General features: G+C 41.2%; 1 protein-coding gene across 4 annotated transcripts in view; it reads right to left on the reverse strand.

Moving 5' to 3' along the window:
* The window catches only part of IGSF5 (immunoglobulin superfamily member 5), a 66,119-nt gene extending 46,716 nt beyond the window's left edge, over window positions 1-19,403 (reverse strand). For 2 of the 4 annotated variants that reach the window (XM_075593721.1, XM_075593720.1), the window contains exon 1: window positions 19,168-19,403. The gene's annotated coding sequence lies outside the window, so the exon portion shown is untranslated. The remainder of the gene's footprint in view (window positions 1-19,167) is intronic. The other 2 variants (XM_075593717.1, XM_075593716.1) reach the window with 1 other exon arrangement.
* Between the last annotated feature and the right edge of the window lie 648 nt (window positions 19,404-20,051).

Consider the following 20,051-nt stretch of genomic DNA (forward strand, 5'->3'; position numbering starts at 1 on the left):
GGAGGAGGTGTTAGCAAAAGAGACACTGAAAGTATGATGGGAAAGGTAAAAGGAGATCCAGGATAGAGCTTTGTTTTGAATGACAAGAGTATGTGAAGGAGAGGGGTGGTCCACAGTATCAAATGCTGCCGAGAGGTCAAATAATATGAGCAGAGTGTAATGACCTCTGTCTTTGGCAGCATGGAGGTCATTAGTTACTTTAGTGAGGGCTGTTTCAGTGGAGTGAGCAGTGCAGAAGCCAGATTGTAGAGGGTCTAGGAGAAAATAGGTGTTGATAAAATGGAGCAAGCAAGAGAATACAAGACGTTCAAGGAGTTTACAGGCAAAAGACAGGAGGGAGACAGGTCAATAGTTAGAAAGACAGGTAGGGTCAAGCTTTCTGTTTTTGAGTAATGTATAACTGTTGCATGTTTGAAGAAAGAGGGAAAGGTACCAGAGTAGAGGGAGGAGTTAAAAATGTGTGTGAGTGTAGTGATTATAGTAGGGGACTACGAGATCTTTGAAATGCAGAATACTTGAACATATCAGACTGATTAAAAAACGGGACTGGTCGCATCCAGTCTCGAAGCATGTCTCTCAGTGTAAAAAAGGGGGCATCAAAGGTCTCACTGTTAGAGGCATTGAAAAAGTATTTGCTAGTGAGAGAAAGGGCGATTTGCTCAATGTTCTAGATCACAGGGAGGCATATTGGATATGCGGTCTGAACATTGAGTGGAACCTCAGCCATTTCCTCAAATATTAGTAGAGGGGGATTAGTTTTTTGATTCTGTGAAGACCCCGCTGTTTCTTTACCTCATGTACTGTTTCTTTAAATTAGATACTGTTTAAAGATAAATTGATTTGGATCTTAGATTTGTAGATGGTCCATATTATATAATGTCATACGATTACAATGCTTAATGGATTTTTGTGTAATGAATATTGATATAATAAGCTAGTAATATTGTTGATTCATCCTTCCATATTTTCTTTACTCCATGGAGATTTCATTAGATGTTTTTATTCGATCGATTAGTGTCATTTAGTTGGATTTTTGTGGATAATTAAATTATGTTTGTTGTCTATTTTATACTAATCGTGTGGTCACTAAAAAGTTCCTGTACTTAGTGACACTGTTTTAAACATTTTGTATTGTTCGCTAGGATATATGGAGCAATTCATGTCATATACCCAAGATATACGGGGTTTCGTGCAATCATTATGACATAGCAGCCTTTGTTTAAATGATACATTTTTTTTTAGGTTTTTTTTTTGCTGCAATTGCCTTTAAGAAAACGTCATGAAAAGACACATGGCCGGACTCACATGGTACGGCAGACAATCAGAGCGTGGGAACTCCATCCCTACTCTGATTGGTTCAAGTACCATGTGAGTCCGGCCATGTGTCTTTTCATGACGTTTTCTTAAAGGCAATTGCAGCAAAGCCATTCTGATTGGCTGTGCTGTCATTGCCTTTAAGTGACGTCATCTATTTTTTTTACATCGGCCAAAACACATGGTTTTCACGGCCCAATCAGGGCCGTGGGAACCATATGACGACAAATGTGACGTCATAGGCCTTTAAAAGCCTATGGCGTCTCATTTTGAAGACAGACGCCGAGGAGGAAGGACCTCCTCCTGAAGATTGAAGACCTGGGCGTGGCACCGGACGCCAAGAAGACCCCAGAACAAGGTATTTTAATACAGATTCACATGGATTAAAACTAGAACAAGCCTTGATTGTCATGTTGTATTATTTTAATGTTTAATTTTTAATGTTTTTTTATTTCATGGTTTCCTGTTCCTGGATTGTGTCGTGGATGGTGTCGTGGATGGTGTCGTGGATTGGTTCGTGAGTAAGCTGATCAACGGGAGTCGGTGGGGGCAAGTAATGGTAAGTTTAAGAAAGAAATGTATTGAATGTAACTGTGTTTTTTGTTGCTTCTTCATGTGTTCATTTTTTAAAATGCATATCATTTGTTGCCACTGTATGTATGTACAGTATGTATGTATGTCTACATATATATATACAGGGTAAGAAATGATAGTGTTGTTAAAGCTTGATATTCTGTATTGTTAATCATTGTGGCTATGCATAGATGTGTGGAAAATGTATTTTATTATTAGAGAGATGTAAGTTTTGGGCTTCTAGGCCGTACAGTAGGTTATGGAAAGCCTTGCTTTAGTATATTGTAATTGTTGGTATACTTTTTTCTATGTTTTGAAGTGGTTCTCTGTTACGATAGCTTTAGTTCATTGTGTAATTGGAATGGATGGTATTTTAATTGTTTAGGGATGTAATTGATGTGTGTTAATTCATTGATGGTGAGTTAATTGGATTAAATAATATACTTCTTGTGATGTATGGCGATTTGAGTGGGATAATTGTATTGTTAACATTGATTTGCAGCGTGTACATGTAGTTTACATGTTATGCTACATGTATACACTGTAAATGCAATGTTTTAAGAGGCATGTGAGCCTTCAGATTGAATGATTAAATGGCATTTGGTTAGGCAATTGGTTTTTAAATCATTGAGGATGTTATGTATAAGTGTTGTTGGCATTGCAGGATGGCTTCACCCCTTAATTACCTTTCAGGTTAGTACCCGATAAGGTGATTAAGGGGTTCAGTGTTATGTTACTGGTATTCAAATGTTTTGGCTATTTATTATTTTGGCAACGGACACCAAGGATTATGCTGGCGATGGAGACTTCTTATTGATGAGGTTAGTACAATTTAAATCACTTTATTACCGTATTGAATGTGTTTAATAATGGCCAAATAATGTATTATACCTATGTGGATAATATTTATTTGGCTCATTATTGTACTGTATGTGCTGGGGGAGGGGGTATAGGCCCCAAGGTATTTGGTAGTACTCCCCTGTGGATAGTGGGTGAGGGTGGTTGGGCCTCAGGGTTGGGGGGGTTAGTGGGGGAGGGTATGTGGGTGATGGTGGGTTAACCCCTTAATGACTGTAGCGGTTAATAACCGTTATGGTGATTAAGGGGTTAGGGGACATTACATAGAATGTTTTAATTATTGTGTCTGTTTTGCAGAAGCGGATGGGGCATGGGCAGAATGAAGATGAGGATGGCCTTCATCGTGGCAGCCGTACATGGGTGAGTGCTACATGTATTTAATGTCTTTATTGGTGTGTATGTATTGTAAATGGACAACTGCACTATTATCCTTTTGTGGATAATAGTCATTGTGCCCATTACTATACAGTATGTTAGGGGGGTATAGGTGTTGTTGGGTTTATATATATTTATATATATATTTATATATATATATATATATATATATATATATATATATATATTTCTTTAATTATGTATTTATTTAGTTATTGTGGGGCTGGGGTGTGTATTTTTTTAATATTGTGGCTAGTGGGGGTGGGTGAAAGGGGTATTAGCCCCAACGGTGGTAGTTTAGGGCTTGCGGGTGGGTAGCGGGAGGCCTTAACCCCTTCAGGACCGTAGCGGTATTAACTGCTACGGTCGTGAAGGGGTTAAGTGCCCCCGCAACCCCCCCGCAAGTCCTAAACTCACACCCAGGGCCAAATACCCCCCTCACCCATCCCCGCTACCCACAATAACGCTGGCACGGTGGGTTAACCCCTTCATTGCCTTAGCAGTTAGCCGCTAAGGTAATGAAGTGGCTTTTAAATGCCTTTTTCCTGCCTCGGATGCATGCCGGGGGGCTCCGGTGCGGGTATCAGCTCCGGAGACCCCCGGCATCAATCACAGGCAGGAAAAAGGGCTGATTTTTTCTAAGTGTCGCCCTTGCCGATGCTTCTCCTTCAGCAAGTTGCCAACTATAGTTGGCGGGCTGGATTGGTCATAAAATCTCCAATCTGGCCTGCCGATCAGCACCGAAAAGCTGATCGGGGCTTACTGAATTCAGGCGGGTTAAAAAAGTCCCGATAAGTGGCTATCGGCAGCCGGGTGGCGAAAAATTTTTTTTCGGAAGAAAAGTTGCCGATAATTCCCACTTATCGGGGCTTACTGAATCTGGAAGGGAAAAAATGCCCATAAATGCCTTATCGGGGCTTACTGCATGAGGCCCTATGTTCTAATTCAGCAATGGGCAACTTTTTTTAAAACCGCGACCCCTACATTGAAATATTCACTAAGTGACCCCAAAAAACAGTAAGGATTTACTCTGCGGGGGTCCATGCTTCTGAATGGGAAACCCTGCAGCTTTCATCTTCTGACGGAAACTACAGAAACTAACTTGCACCACTGCATCAGCCCGTGCCTCTCTCCCTCCCTGCTGTCTCTCTCCCTGTGTCCTCCTCCGGGTGCGTTTGGTCAGCCTGGATGACGTCGTAGATGCCAGAATATGGATATGCCCGTATGACCATTTTCGTGCATCTACAACGTCAACCGACTGAATGGACCCAGAGGAGACAGGGAGGGAGGGAGAGAGAAGGCAGGGAGGGAGGGAGAGAGAAGGCAGGGAGGGAGGGAGAGAGAAGGCAGGGAGGGAGGGAGAGAGAAGGCAGGGAGGGAGGGAGAGAGAAGGCAGGGAGGGAGGGAGAGAGAAAGCAGGGAGGGAGAGAGGGAGAGAGACAGCAGGGAGGGAGATAGGCAGGGAGGGAGAGAGTCAGCAGGGAGGCAGGGATGGAAGGAGAGAGACAGCAGAGAGGGAGGGAGAGAGACAGAAGGGAGGCAGGGAGGGAGAGAGACAGCAGGGAAGGAGGGAGACGGGCAGCTACTGGTGTAGTGTAAGGTAGTTTCTGTAGTTTCAGTCAGAAGATTAAAGCTGTGAGGGTCCCATTCAGAAGCAAGACCCCCGCAGAGTCAATCCTTACTGTTTTGGCGGTCCCCAAACATTTGGCAATGACTCCCAAGGGAGTTGCGACCCATGGGTTGTGCACCACTGTGACCCTAACCAGTAGTTTGTTATTGTGGGGAAAATGGGACTATTGTGTCTGGCAAGAAATTTTGCATCAAAACTTTCCAACACGAATTCCCCCATAAAAAAATCCATACGATTCTCTAAATGTCGTAACATTTTTGCTACAATCTTTGCAGGCTGCTCAACACTTTGTGAATCTTGCAAATGCCACAAAAGTTAATGCAGTACAGCTTAACCCCGTTATAACGCGAATCCGCTTATAACGCGATGCAAGCGTGGCTCCCAATTTTCGTATTTATGAATACTTTACAACACGATTATTGGTGTCTTAAATACTTTATTGTACAATGCATACAATTGTACATTATTTCTAACGCCATCCGCTTATAAAGCGATGTGATTCTTTGGACCCCACGCACAGCGCTATAAACACTAAAACGCGGATCCGCTTACAACGCGGTCTGAGCGTGGCTCCCGAACATCTCCTACCATTCTTTCCCCCGACACCACCATGCAGGCTGAGGACGCGACCCAGCTCCTCAAGCGGCGCAGCGCGAATGATGTCAGCTGTTTTTTTTTTATATATAATAATAAAACATCCAACTTTATTTGTAACAGACACACACGGTCTCTGGACATAGCCCTTGCATAATTTTATCTCACATTTTATTGTTTTCTGTATATAAATGTTGAGTTCCTTAAATCAAATAATGCAATTGCTAGGTTAAAAAAAAAGAACCAAATCCTTTAGGGTTCACCCACTCATATGTATTGTGCAAGTCTCTAACGGCATACAAGACCTGCCTGACATTGTTCATGAGGCGTTCCAGAGTTAAAAGATCTAAAAGGAGGAAAAGCACATAATGTTTTTCTAAGAACACAACGAGCTCAATCAAAGGAGAACTGTGTTTTTAGGGAGTTGGTGATTGGCTGCTTCATTTGAAACGGAAGCATTTCTTTCCACTAAAATGTCTTGCAAAATACTCATCACTAAAAATATAATTCCTAAATAGCATAAGCAGCACGTTGCAAGTAAATGCATAAAGTACATTAAAGATTTTCTTGTAAATTGTCAAGAGACAAATGTAACCAACATTGACAAATGCTTCATGGACACATAACACAGAAAACCATGTTGCCTATTTTCATTGTTTCCAAGTTGGGCTACTGGTAATATTCAAATTAATCATAGTGTTATGTTAACTAAACTCATAAGTTGCTGTTTTTTTGTTGTTTTTTTTTTAAACATCCAGCCTTATTGATAACAGACACACATGGAGACAGACAGATAGACACATACACACACACCCCCTCCCACCCCCCACGATGGCTGACCCATGGGGTTGGATCCCCAGCACCCTGCTCCGTGTAAGACCAGCGTGGGTGTGATCGCGGCGGCCATTTTTTTTGCGATCCCCGTAATAACGCGATCGCATTATGTGGACCCCGAGCACCACATTATAACGGGGTTCAGCTGTATATATAGATAGATAGATAGATAGGATATAGAGATAGATAGGATATAGAGATAGATAGAGATCGATAGATATATATAGTACAAAATAAATGAGTACTTCAGTATTAGAAGATTTCTTTTAATGCCACACCCTATGTCAGCATGGGTTGCAGATCTTTGATTATTTTTTTGTATTCCCTTTAGGCCTTTTCATGGCAAATCTTGAACAGAGATTCCTAACCACATGCCTCCACAAACCTTACAAATATTACAGATACATTGATGACCTTTTTATAATATGGACAGGGGGTGAAAGAAACCTAAAACAATTCTATGAGTCCCTGAACTCATTCCATCCATCAATTAAGAAATAACATACCACATGCATAATACTAATGGCCACATACAACCCTACCCTAGAGGCAATACGAAAAATAATCAACGATCTGCAACCCATGCTGGCAGCGAATGTGGCATTAAAAGAAATCTTCTCCAAACCTCCCATCCTTACTTTGTGGCAACCACCAAACCTCAAACAGAAATGAGTCAACAGAAAAAAATTATAAAATCAAGGACACTGATAATGGCACAGAACAGTGCAACAACACACGGTGCAAACTCTGCAAACATATATGCCATGATCCCACAGCCAGTCACAACCATGGTACATTCAATGTTAATGGATCATACTGCTGCACATCCAGGAATGTAGTATATATGATTCAATGCAACAAATGTGACCAAGGATGCTACATTGGGGAAATCCGTCAAAAACTACAAGGCAGAATAAATATGCACAGACACTCAATACAACACCATGAAGAAGGAAAATACTGCTCTTCAGTGGGACATCATTTCTCACAACCAGATCATTCCATAAATGATTTAAAAATCAAAATCCTCAATGGAATGTTTAAACGCACCCAAGAACAGAAAACATTTGAACTCAGAATGATAAGACTCTTTAACACCAAAACAAGAGGACTTAATGCAGATATGGGGTTTCTCACACACGATCATAATTTTTGTAATGTCCTCCCTGCCTCTTTGCCCATCTTCCAATCCAATACATCCCCTTCCCCCTTCGTGCTGCTGTTAGATGTGCAGCTCCCCCATCTCCTATTCTCCCCTACCTTGTCACAATTTTAATACCCTTCCAGTGTGTTTTTTCTTTTTTTCACCCTTTTCTAATCTCTGAGAAAGTCATAGATTTCTTTGTAAATCAGTATTGCTGATCTGACGAAGAGAGGAGAACTCTCGAAAGCTTGTCCTATTATATCAATTGTTAGTCCAAATAAAAAAGGTATCACCTAAAACTGGAGTACTCCTTTATTCTACACTATCGCAACTGGACTAACACGGCTATTTCCGTTTTATATATATATATAAGTGTATTAGTCCCAGTGGGACTAACACTTTGTAAACAAGTACAAAACAAAAGCCTGCTCATCTGAGCAATACCTAACACAAGATCAACCTGACTAGGGCTTGCCCGCTTCCACCAAACAAAATAAGGAACTTTACAATTTAACATAGCATCAGCATGATTTACCCTTTTTGGGGAAAGGGTCTCCCCTTTCTGCTTCCAGCAGCAGTCCTACCTCCAGGCTCTTGGGGAGAGGAACCAGGAGACCAACTTTAAATACCTGTTTTCTATTAGCAGGACTGGTGACAGAAATCAGGCAGCAGACAAACTCTGGTCTGGATCCCTCATCCCTCTGAAACTGTGGGATGGAGGACAACCCTTCTGTGGCTGCACTTTCCAGCCTAAACAGGATAGAAGCTGCCCAGTATCCTGGGAGCCCTATATATCGAATGTATTGCCTGGTTTCTGTCACAATATATAGCTCCCTCAAATTCCTGTTTTGCATGCAATTGTGATGATCTATTTTTCTGCTGGTTATGGAAATATCAGTCAGTTTATACTTTTAATAGTTAAAGAAAGGAGTAGCAGACAGCACCACCTAATATAGCATAATTACAGAGCTCAATCATTTTTAGTCCATAGGTCGAAGGGACGTATGGGAATCCCTTAAATCCCCTAATAAGCCACAATACAAACAATGGACCCATCACATGTCTCTTATACAGTTCCTTGAGCTAACTCACAGAAGGGTGATTCTGTTCATATTTCAACCGATAAGGGAAGTACCACATTCGTTTTCCTGGTGGGAAAGGACCTGAAGAAAGGGGATTCTATCATCTGCTTTTAATCAATCCCTGAAAATGTCCCTCCAACTGCTCCCAGCAGGCAATCACTGTCTTTCTACTTACTTTTACATTCATACTTCTTGAACGTAATATACATATACTCTCACACAGTTCACTTTCTCAAGTACACTCCTAACTTTGATCCTCTGCAATTAGGCTTTGGCCTGATGCACTTAATTGAAAGAAAAACAAAAGTCATGAACAACTTAAATGTAGCTACAGTAGGTCACTAATCTCTTTGTATCTTTCTTGAAGACAAAAATTTATTCTAGCAGTGTCGGTCTCTAATTTTTGGTAAAAACAAAGGAAGCAATAGGTGATATGGTAACTTTTATTGGACCAACAATAGTTTACGGTGTACAAGCTTTCAAACCTCACAGGGTTCCTCTTCAGATATTGGTGGTCCAATAATATATTATATTACCTATTTTTTTTATTTTTTTTTACATATCCTCTTCGAGTTTTTGACACTGCTAGTCATTGTCATCAACATGAATATATTACTAGCTCAGGCAAGTTCCTTTGCCGTATTTCCGTGAATCGAAGTTCCTTTTTTTTTTTTCCTTTGACTCGTTCTTCTTCATGTTTCATACCTGTTGGTGTCACAAGACACATGTGACATCTAAGCCATCTTTGCCATCAACAGACGAGACCACGACTATTCTAAAGCTTGCCTTAAACTAGCCCGGTTACATTCTGGGTATGTGCTGGGTGTAACCTTGCTAGTTTAAGGCAAGTTTAAGGCATTTCTGCATTGACTAATGACCCATAGGATTAACACAGCATGGGTCCCTGGCAGTCCCATTCAGTTTGAATGGGACTGCCAGGGACCCCTGCTGTTAATCTGATGGGCCATTAATCAATGCAGAAATGCTGGGGCCAGTTTAAGGCAAATTTAAGGCACGTATCCAGCATGTACCGGGTCTTTTTGGCGATTGCCACTGGTTTGTGTTAGAATAGTCGCAGTCTCTGCTGTATGTCCCTCTAGATCAGTCATGCGCAATCTTTTCCCCCTGCGCCTCCTGCCGGCTCTCCTTCCTCATTCCCCCCTTACCTTGGCTCGGGCATTTTGACATCACGACGTCTGGCAACGTCTGGCGGCGGTGTCATTTGCCGCACCGCGAGAAGCCATCTGAGCCAAGGTAAATGAAGCTACAGAGGCCTTCGCCTCTACTCCGGCATTTAATATAAATGCCTTCGAGAAGCGCGCAGGGCTTCTGTAACCGCCGCTCCCCCGCAGAGAGTTCCGCACCCCTTTGGGGGGGTCAGGCTCCCCCAGTTTGTGCACCCCTGCTCTAGATAACCTTATATGACCTTGAGAATCACCTCTGTTAAGATAGCACAGCATTGATCTCTCTCTACCAGACCTATCCCCATCAATTCAGTACCTGATATTTGATTTAAAACTCAGTATGTTCCACTTTTGAAATATTACTAAACAGTGGATGGCCTAACCATGTAGACACTCACAAGCATTCTGTACCATTTGAAAAAGATTTGAAGACGTATTTCAAGGAGATGATGTAAGATTATTGCAAATTAGGAAAACATTTTATTAACCGGCATAATTTCAACATTTTTCCACTACCATGTTCAGTGATAAAGTTGACTCATCAAGTTCTGCTTGATTCACCTGCACAGACGTACAGTAGTTAACTGTTTGTGACACTGACAAGTAAAGATGGACTCACAGCTCATATAGTGTCTGAGGGGCCTATCTGGCATTGCCCTCAGATATTAAAATGTTATGGAGTTGAGCACCTAGTTACTGTACAGTATATCATTAGGATGCTATTGTTATGGATGCTCACAGTGATTCTCCAATTCCACTCCTTAAGAAAATGGTGAATATTTTGTATTATATTGTATTTTATTCCACTGCCGGGACCAGGTTTTTGTTTTAATTTGTAGTGACTTTTTTGGCTCATGCTAGTTGCCATATATTATTGTGAAATACAGTATACATGTTGTCAGGCTTCTGATTCGTATGTGGTGTACAGTAGTAAAAGCACTAAGGTCCAGGTCCCCAATTAACTGGTGTGTATCTTCAAAGTTCAATTATGTAGTGTTCAGGGCTGTTTTCAGCCGGAAAGGGCATTGCATGAACTATATACTTATGGCCGTTAACACTAATGATTTAAGGGAGATAGAGGGGGAAAGAGATGGTGGGGGGAGAGGAAAGTATATACCTCCCCAAACCTTTATACAATATGTGGAGAGATACCTGTGCACAAAAAGATACACACCTGGGAGATCTGGGAAATATGCAAATTTTGATAGGGAAAGTATATTGAGATGATTAACTTTAGCATATTTCCCAGATATCTCAGGCATGTTCCATGTTGTTCACAGGTATTGCTTCACATATTGTATAAAGGAGTGTTTGGGGAGATACAGTATGTCACTTGGCACTCTAGCAAACCTCTCCCTCCTCTCCCCCCTTCCTATCTCCCCTCTCTACCCCCTCCTTCTCCCTCACTACCCCTGTCCTCCCCTTCCCCCCCACACCCCTCCTCTCCTCCCCCACTCCCCTCCTCGTCATCATATTCTCCTGATTTACTCAATTGTCTTCCACTTTACCCTTGCTCACCAACTCCCTATCTATTTTCCTTTGAAATCATTCTCCCTTCCACATGCCCTCCTAGCTTTCTTTACATCCTTTACTTCCCCCTTTCTGCTGCTCATTATAAGAGCCCCCTGATGTCTTCTTCACGTGCTATCTGCTCTTAAACATCACCCAATCTCTCTGCATATCCACTTTCTTTATTTTTCTCATCCATTTCTCTTTTTCACTCCTTACATTCTCCTCCCCCGGTTCTCTCACTCCCTTTCGTGATCCTAAAACAATGTTGCTTTTAATGTCCTGTAAAGCTGCTGATGTTCTGTCTAGCAACATGCCTGAGTTAGTTTTTAGCAGGGCTTTCATGTTTCAAGGTCAAGGGGAACAAGAGAAATATGGAAGAATCCAGGGCACCGGGACCAGCAAGAAAGCTACAGCAGCTCTGAATACTATGGGAGCTGTGCACTAAGCTCCGATAAGTCACTTTTAGACTGCAAAGTGCTCTTCGATCGTGATTTTTGGCTCAACCCGATGCACTAAGCAACGCAAACAGGCACTTTGCGGTCTAAATATGACTTTTTTCAGGAATTTTTTCTATGTCCAACTTTGCTCGATCGCAACCCTGTTTGCGTGAAATTCTGCCCTTAAGCGGGATGTACTAAGCAACGCAACCTTAGCAAACGCGAAAGTTGCGTTGATCAGAACACGTCAGGTCAGAGTAGACGCAAAGAAATCTGGACTTATAAAAAAATCTGTTTTTTTATTTTTGCATGTGCAAAACCCATACAGCAGGCCGGCGGGTGTCCCCGGCTGACCCCGCGGTGGTACCCGAGGGAGCCCGGGGGTCGCGCGGGTACCCCGGCTGACCCCGCGGGTGTCCGGGGTTCCCCGGCTCACCAAGCGAGGGTCCCCGCGGGAGTGCGGGGGTCCCCACGGCCGTCCCGGGGTCACCGCGGGAGTCCCCGCGGGAGTCCTGGGGTACCTGTGGGCCTGCGGTACCAATGTTGCACCAACAAAAATAATAAACAACAATTAAAACTAAATACACCCCCCTAACACATACAATACAGTATGTAATGGCCAAAATTACTATTATCCAAATATGGATAATAATGCATTTGGCCATTTGAAATACATATAACATTCGATAAATACAGTCAAAACATATTACACTTACCTTTTACAGGCACCCACGATGAAGGCCGCCTTCATCCTCATCTTCATTCTGTCCATGCCCCTCCGGTGCTGCAAAACATGCACAACAATCACAATAGCCAATGTAATGTCCCCTAACCCCTTAATCACCATAGCGGTTATTACTCGCTACAGTCATTAAGGGGTTAACCCACCCTCACCTAACACTCGGGAGGCCTACATACCCTCCCCCACTAAGCCCCCACCCCGTGAGGCCTAACCACCCTCACCCACTACCCACAAGGGAGGCCTACCCACATACCCTTGGGGCCAATACCCCCTTCCCCCCACCCCAACACATACAGTACAATAATGTGCAAAATAACTATTATCCAGATATGGATAATATATTATTTGCCCATTATTAAACACATAAAACATCCACAAATCAAAACATGAATTTTTAATCTTAAAATCACCACATTGAATGTTACAATAAATACACCATCTATTGTAAATATAAGCCAATAAATCAGCAGCTCAACAAATGTCTATGAAATGTCATACAATTGCATTGTGTGTACATGATGCAATTAATCTGTGCATCATGTAACACTGCAAAATATATGTAACAATAAAATACTCTATGAAGAACCATAAACACCAAAGCCATCATGAAAATCAAATAGCAACATCAATACAATTAGCAGCAATCAATTAATCCATTTCCTAAACCAATTAAAATACAATACAAATCAATTATCCAATTCTCTATTCAATTAATAAAGGCTAACCATTGCCAAAACAATTCTAATTTAAAGTAACCATCATCATTCTAATCTAACTTCAAGAAACAAGCCATTACAATTAACCTGTAACTAAATACAATTTACATTATTCACAACACTTACAAAATAAAGCTGCTAAATACATTAGCCATACATGAAAAGAACATAAACATGAACCAAACAATCAATTATTATCCCTGTATGGCTTTGGTGGTTAGGGGACATTGTTCATAGTGTATTTTATTGTTACATATATTTTGCATAGTGTTACATGATGCACAGATTAATTGCATCATGTACACACAATGCAATTGTATGACATTTCATAGACATTTGTTGAGCTGCTGATTTGTTGGCTTATATTTACAATAGATGCTGTATTATTGCAACATGCAATGTGGTGATTTTAAGATTAAAAATTCATGTATTTATTTATGCATGTTTTATGTGTTTCATAATGGGCAAATAATATATTATCCATATCTGGATAATAGTTATTTTGCACATTATTGTACTGTATGTGTTGGGGGGGTGGAGGGAGGAAGGGGGTATTGGCCCCAAGGGTATGTGGGTAGGCCTCCCTTGTGGGTAGTGGGTGAGGGTGGTTAGGCCTCATGGGGTGGGGGGGGTAGTAGGGGAGGGTATGTAGGCCTCCCGAGTGGTGGGTGGGGTGGGTTAACCCCTTAATGACTGTAGTGGTTAATAACCGCTATGGTGATAAAGGGGTTAGGGGACATTACATTGGCTATTGTGATTGTTGTGCATGTTTTGCAGCACCGGAGGGACATGGGCAGAATTAAGATGAGGATGAAGACGGCCTTCATCGTGGGTGCCTGTAAAACGTAAGTGGAAAATGTTTTGACTATATTTATTGTAATGTTTATGTATTTTAAATGGGCAAATGCATTATTATCCATATGTGGATAATAGTAATTTTGCCCATTACTATATTGTATGTTGTGTATTGCAATGTTTATTGGGGGCAATTGTCCCCAATAAACATGCTAATGTGCCTTAACCCCTTCATTGCCTTAATGTTAAGCTGAGCTGAACCGCATTGATTTCTGCCTCAGAGACCCCTGCTTCCCGAGTTACAGGCCCTGGTTTGGGGCATCGGTGCCAGTGAGGACGCCATCTTTATAGAGCCCACGTCGCGTCTTGGACGCTATAAAGATGGCGGCGACATTGGCCTCCGATGCCCCATACCGGGGCCTGTAACTCGGGAAGCAGGGTTCTCTGAGGCAGAAATCAATGCGGTTCAGCTCAGGGGACCCCTTGCTCCCGCACATTATTATTAAAAATACATTAAAGCAGCTTCATTACATAGCAGATAGCCGCTACGGTAATGAATTATTGTTTATTGTTATGTGTGTTTTAATACTAGTGTAGATGTGCAGGGGGTCTCCTGAGCTGAACCGCATTGGTTTCAGGTCCGAGGACCCCCTACTTCAGGAGATACAGGCCCCTTTATGGGGTGCCGGTATCCCCTGCAGAATATAAATAACCCGATCACGTGACACGGGAGCTTTAAACTGCAGGGGATACCGGCACCCCATAACGGGGCCTATATCTCCTGAAGTAGGGGGTCCTCGGACCTGAAACCAATGCGGTTCAGCTCCGGAGACCCCCTGCACATCTACACTATTATTAAAATGTTTTTATTTAGTGTACGATCGCCTGTAACAGTCTTGCATGGAGATAGCAAATCTCCATGCAAATGTTACAAGCGGCTTTTTTTTCTATCAGCTAGCGAACGTAAAGGTTCAGAACGCTAGCAGGGGGAAAAAAAGCATCACGTACGCTGTGGCTGTTTTGAGCTATTTTGAGCAGGTATGTTTAAAAAAGGCCTCAAGGCCTTAGTGCATCGCGTCCCCGGCTTCACTTTTTAACGAACCTGCTTTTTGGCCAAATCAGAACGCAAAGCCATTGAGCTTAGTGCATAGCCCCCTATGTCTGTGACTATTACAATGTAAAATTTGCATTGAGTTCACTTTCGAGCCTGCATCACCCGTTTAGTGAATATACACAGCCATCACTCACCCAAATTAATCTACCTGTTCTGATCTCAGTGCCCTGTTTGGGAATCTCACTTTCTTTTCTTGAAAGTCACATCCCTACATACAGATGCAGCACGAGTATCCGAACACATGCCTGGGAAAATCTGGGGCAATCGCCCAGTAATGCTGCAAGATTTCTGTGACATTTCTGCAAACATACTAATGGTCCATCGGATTGACACAGCGGGGGTCCCTGGCAGTCTTATTCAGTTTGAATGGGGCTGCCAGGGACCCCGCTGTGTTAATCTGATGGGCCATTAGTCTGTCTGCAGAAATGTCACAGAAATGTTGCAGCATTAATGGGATATTGCCCCAGATTCTCCCAGGCATGTGTTCGGATACTCGTGGCTGCATCAGTACATTACATCACTGTGTTACTCCTGGACATTACACTCCTTAGTTTCAGGCATCATTGTTTAGTTTCAACCCTGGAACGGTTGGCCTCATGAGTCATAACAGAATCTGTCCTTGCCATAGATAAGGCACTGGGGTTATGTACTATCATGTTTGCAGTCTTTCTAATGACTCTCCCATTTCCCTTCTTTGTGCTCCCAACTCGGATATCTCTTTACTGCTCCTCCCACATAATTAAAATGGACATGAGATTAACATGGGTGGGTGGCAGGGATTTTAGGAGCTAAACGGCTTTATTTTCAGCTCCCACGACCCCTGGTTCCCGAGGTACTAACTGAAGAAGGTGTGGCCAGTTCTTCCCATCCAGGGGAAACAAAATGGAGGTTTAAATGTCCTGCGTGACACAGGCCAGTAGGAAGCCACAATGTTATTCAGGATTTTAACTTACAAAAAGTTAAATTCCCAGTAAATATTTTGGGAACAAAGGGAGTCCCCAAATCTCAAATTAATGTAGTTCTGCTCCAGAGACCCCCTGCTTATCCCCATGATGAAAAAAAGTATGCATTCAACTTGGAATGTAACTTTAATATAGCTGCTTGCCTTCCTCTGTGAGCTTGGTCAAGAGGAGAGTGGGAGGAGCCACATGATTCCATGGTTGTGGGAAGTAGCGAGGCTCCATGGCTGATAGCATCATGTGACTTTATAAAGTATCGCCTACCAATAGCGGCCCCCACAGAGCAGTTGCAAGCCACATTGTTCTTCCAACTAAGAAGGAGTACGATCAGTGGGCCATGACAATGGTTGATTCTTCAGAGTCTCCTGCTAGTTGTTAGATACTTGCTCAATTTGAATTTGCCTCTTACCCAGACATATATGTTAAAGGAACTTTGTTACTGGCGTATGCCAGTTTTTAATTTGCACTAAACCATAAAAAGCATTATGCTTCATTCATTTAATGAATTTATTTCACTAAGTTTAGTCCATCGGACAATAAAAAATTGTATTTATTTAGTATAGGTATCTTGACGGGGTTAGCAGGCTGAAATAATTTTTTGATCAAAATATGCAACTAAGCGGCTCCTTTCTTAATAGACATAGGTTAAAAATATAGAAATCTCTCTAATAAATTGCAAGCCAATTTGGGTGGAGCACTGGTATTGTACATTTGTTCTGCACAGACATATGTTTCCAGCCCTGTTAAGAGTCTCATACATTAAGGCTCTGTTTTATAGTCCCAAGCAGAATGAGGTTAATCTCATGCTGATGGGAGACCATCAGACAGTCATAAACTCCCACCCTTCTCATCATAACCATAGTGTCATAACGCTAACCCCATGCATAACCCCACCCCCTGCATTCATATTATAACCCCACCCCTTGCATTCACATTATAACCCCACCCCTTCCATTCATATTATAACTCCACCCCTTCATGTCATAGCCCTGCCCTTTCTTGGTACAATCCAACCCTTAGCATTGGAACATCCCTTGTAGACTCTGCATCCTTTGCTCTGAAAGTGAGAAAGGGTTTCATGCCCAACTCACACATGTTTGAGGCCCCTTCTCAGGCTCAGGGGTGGCTGCCCCTGGACAGTTCTGGTGTTTTAACCATCTATACTTATACGTATTTAAAAATTCTGTTCAATTTGTAATAAATTGTAATAAAGGGGATAGATAATCTGATTTATGAGGAGAGGCTAGCTAAATTAGATTTGTTTACATTAGAAAAGAGGCGTCTAAGAGGGGATATGATAAAATTGTATGAAATATACAAATATTTTTGGGGACAATACAAGGAGCTTTCAAAAGAACTATTCATTCTAAGTGCAGTACAAACGAGGGTGGGTCATCCCTTAAGGTTGGAGGAAAGGAGATTTCACCAGCAACAAAGGAAAGGGTTCTTTACAGTAAGGGCAGTTAAAATGTGGAATTCATTACCCATGGAGACTGTGATGGCAGATACAATAGATATGTTCAAAAAAAGGTTGGACATCTTTTTAGAAAGGAAAGGTATACAGGGATATACCAAATAAGTATACATGGGAAAGATGTTGATCCAGGGAGTAATCTGATTGCCAATATTTGGAGTCAGGAAGGAATTTATTTTCCCCAATATGAGATATTATTAGATGATGTGTCACTGGGGTTTTTTGTTTGCCTTCCTCTGTATCAATATACTGTAAGTACAAATATAGGATAATGAATCTGTCGTCTAAATTTAGCATAGGTTGAACTTGATGGACGTATGTCTTTTTTCAACCTCATGTACTATGTATCTATGTAACTAGGTGAAATGTTCAACTGCATTTACATGTGTGCCTGAAAGCCTACTCTGAGCAACAAACAGGGTGACTGACATACCCCGCTGAACTTACAGTGCATCTGTCTATCCTGAAAAAAGTGGTTCAGCAATTTCAAAGTTGCAATAATCAGGACTGTATGATACAAGTTCACAATAACAAACATTTCAAGAAGACATTAATGGACAGCAATATTAAAGATTTTTTTTCAAAAAATCGCTGATTTCAGCAAAGTACTAAACATGGTAGAAATAAATAAAAAGTCAATTCAAATGCCGTTTTAATGTGCAGTTGTTTTTTTTTTTTTACCTAACTACAATCATAACAGTAGTCTACAGTATGATAAGGCGTCGTTTGTAATGTCAGTAATTCAGTCATTCTAGTTCTAATTTATGATGTACTATTCTCTGTCAGGTTTGAGAAATGTCTCTTTTTTTTTCATTCCTTGCATAAGTACCTGGTGGTATACAGTTAAAAATGCAGGACATGAGTAAGGGAAAATATAAACAAATACATTTGTAGTAACACTCTCTCTACTGTCCTCCTTTAAAATGCGTTGAGAAGGTCTGATAGAGTTAATCTTAGCATGTAGACAAAATAAGATACTTGGGATTTTATTCATTCACTAGCATTATACTTATTTGGTTACAACGAGCGCTGTACAACACACTTTCTGCATATCTTACTAAGCAAAGACTTTCAACTCACCAATATTTTTTTAGCCCTATTTTCAAAGGACATGAGGAGAAAATATGAGCTTTGTCTGGTTGTTCTGCAATTAGTTAGTTGATTAGCTGACAGTGAAGTAAAAACATATGCAGGTACAATTTTAAATGACAAAAAGATCTACTAAATGTTCCTCTAAGGAAAAGTTTGAATGTTTGTACAAATGGTGGGTGGGTCGCCCAAATGCAAAACGGAGTCAACCCACGCCCCCCAGTAATTAAGAGCAATCCCCAGTAATTAAGAGCAAAAGAACTTTGGGGATAAATATATTCTTCTCTGTTTTGCAGCAGATGGGCTTTTATAAACAGCCCAGTGTATGCAGCACTGTGACGTATTATATTGATATTCTAAAGGATCTTTTTGCCTAGGAGAAAGTAAATCAACAACATACTCATCTTTAGAAATAGGAGGTTTTGTGTATTTAACACATATTTGTGTAGCATCTAATGTGGGGAAATGGCAGTTAATATGTACAGTAGCTCGTTTTGGTACGGGTTTAACAAGTTAATACTGATAGAGTTCATTTGAAGACTGCAAATTAGGGCCGACAAGGTTCAGAGGGCAGATATTTACATGACACACAATATATATATAGAATATATATATATATATATATATATATATATATATATCTAAATATATATATATATATTTATATTTACAAAACGATAACATTAAACATACTGTACACACCACACTAAATAAGTGAGTACTAGAAGATCCCTTGCTTACCTTATGCTTTCAAATCATCTTCTGAACAAAATGCCAGTACTGTACACAATTATCCGTGTGCGTGCATATCAGGCGAACTCTTGCCATAGCATATTAGAATGAAATGCGAGTATTAAATAAAATAACTGGTTACAGCACATTCATGTAAAAGTGCACTATGTTATTGAAGCAGGTTTGCTCCCCCACAGGAAAAGAACATGACTGCTTCTCATGCTAACAATGTTGCCTTTCTAATTTGATAAGATTAGGGTAGAGTCCACAGCTTACTGTGCAATCATCAGCAATTATTAACCAGAGGATCTATGCAGTTCAAAGTTCTAGTAGCTGTATTGGTCCTGGAGAAAAGTCTTGATGCAGGTTGTGATACCTTTCAGTGGACAACATTAGCGTGTTTCAGAGATTACACTTATAGTGTACAGAGCTTTAAAAACGTCATACATTTCTTTTTCAAGTGGCTTTGTGGGAGAGTAGGGAAAAGGGTGAACAAATCAAAGCGAACATCATTGACATTTTTTTTGCTTGTTCATTTTTTTTTATATGTAACCCTCCTTATGCAGCTCCAAAGGAGGTCACACTAGATTCACTATATATATTGCAGTGTTCAGTCTCTCGTACCGTACAGGGTGCTGGGTAGGTGCAGGCTGTGCGTGAATAAGAAGCTAGAAAAAAGGATAGGCATCAGTAGCTTTGGTGAAACATAAAAAGGTACTTTATTGGTTATCCATCGTGGCAAAACATAATACTCTGGACGTCTTTCCTCTGGTAGCTCCTACTCTTACACTGGGGAGGTACGTATACTTGTTACCTATAGTAAGGAATACATTGGCAGTCTCTTGTCCCCATGCTCCATATCGAATTGGCCTCATCAGGAATACACTTTGGGG

This window comes from Ascaphus truei, chromosome 3 (genome assembly GCF_040206685.1).
Source record: "Ascaphus truei isolate aAscTru1 chromosome 3, aAscTru1.hap1, whole genome shotgun sequence".
NCBI lineage: Eukaryota > Metazoa > Chordata > Amphibia > Anura > Ascaphidae > Ascaphus > Ascaphus truei.